A 1,349-nucleotide genomic window follows, 5' to 3' on the forward strand; every position below is an offset into this window, starting at 1 on the left:
AATAAATGAAGTATCTACCATAAAGTAAAAATATCACTGTATCCACCACTCAGAAAATAGAGTATTACTGTTTACATAGTATACAACCTCTCAGTAACTATCCTGCCTTTCTCCCCAAAGTCATCATTCTTCCAGTTTCTAACCATAGACCAATTTTGCCTCACTTTCAACCTTACATAAATGGTATTAAGTGTGCATTTCATATGTATATGAGATTGTTCTGTATTGTTTGGAAAAGTTCACATTCATTGCTATATTCCATTGTATGACTGCACCAAATATATTTATCCATCCTGTTGTTGATATTTGGGTTTTTCTACCCTGGGGCTATTAACCAATAATGATGCCATAAACATTCTCTTATGTGTCTCTTGGTGTGAATGGGAAGACTTCTTTTGAGAGAATATTTAGGATTAAAATTCCTTGGTCTCGAGGTATGTTCACACTGTATACAGAATGACAGTTTTCCAAAGTTTATGTTATTTATATCCCCACCAAAAGTATATGAAAGTTTCACAGTCTCCACACCCTGAGCAACACTTGGTATCATCACTGTTTTTAATGTTAGCCATTCTGATGGGTGTGTAGTGGCATTTCATTTTAGCTTTAATTTGCATGTTACTGGTGATGATTGAGACTGAGCACCATTTTATGTTATTTGCCATTTAGAGATCCTCTGGTTTGAAGTGCTTGTTCAAGTCACTTGCCCATATTTCTGTTGGGTTGTCAGTCATTTTCTGACTGATTTTTAGGGCTTCTTTATTCTGGATATGAGTTCTTGAACACACATATATATACCAAATATCCTTTCTCATAGTATGGTTTGTCTTTTCATTTTCTCAGTAGCATCTTTTGAAAAAACAAAGTTCCTGATTTTAGTGTAATTTATTTTCACCAATCTTTTTCATTCTTAAATTATTTCACATGTGCCTTCAATTTTTTTTATAACCCTGACTGAAAGAGTAATTAGTACCAGAGCTGTTAGAGGAGATGGACCCTTTGAGGTTGAATTAAATACACACACACGTAAAATAAATCACAGGGATAACTTCATTGCTATAGACACAGGGACCACAAGTGATCCATGGCTTAAGGTACTATTATACTTACTATTAATAGCATGGGATGGAGTGAAGGTGAGAATGTATCACTGTGGTAACCAATAGTGATTTAAGATTGTGGATCCACCAGGCCTCTCTTATGAACCTAAACAGAATGTACACAGGAAAAAGAAAAATGTAAAAACTATGACTATGTAGCTGAGAATGCATAGAGAGTGTCAGAACTCCTCCACCACAGCTTTGAAGGAGTCCTTCATCTCCTATAAGCAGTGGGCAGAAAAGGTAGAT

This window comes from Herpailurus yagouaroundi, unplaced genomic scaffold, assembly GCF_014898765.1.
Source record: "Herpailurus yagouaroundi ecotype Mexico unplaced genomic scaffold, PumYag 28, whole genome shotgun sequence".
In the NCBI taxonomy this organism is placed as follows: Eukaryota; Metazoa; Chordata; class Mammalia; order Carnivora; family Felidae; genus Herpailurus; species Herpailurus yagouaroundi.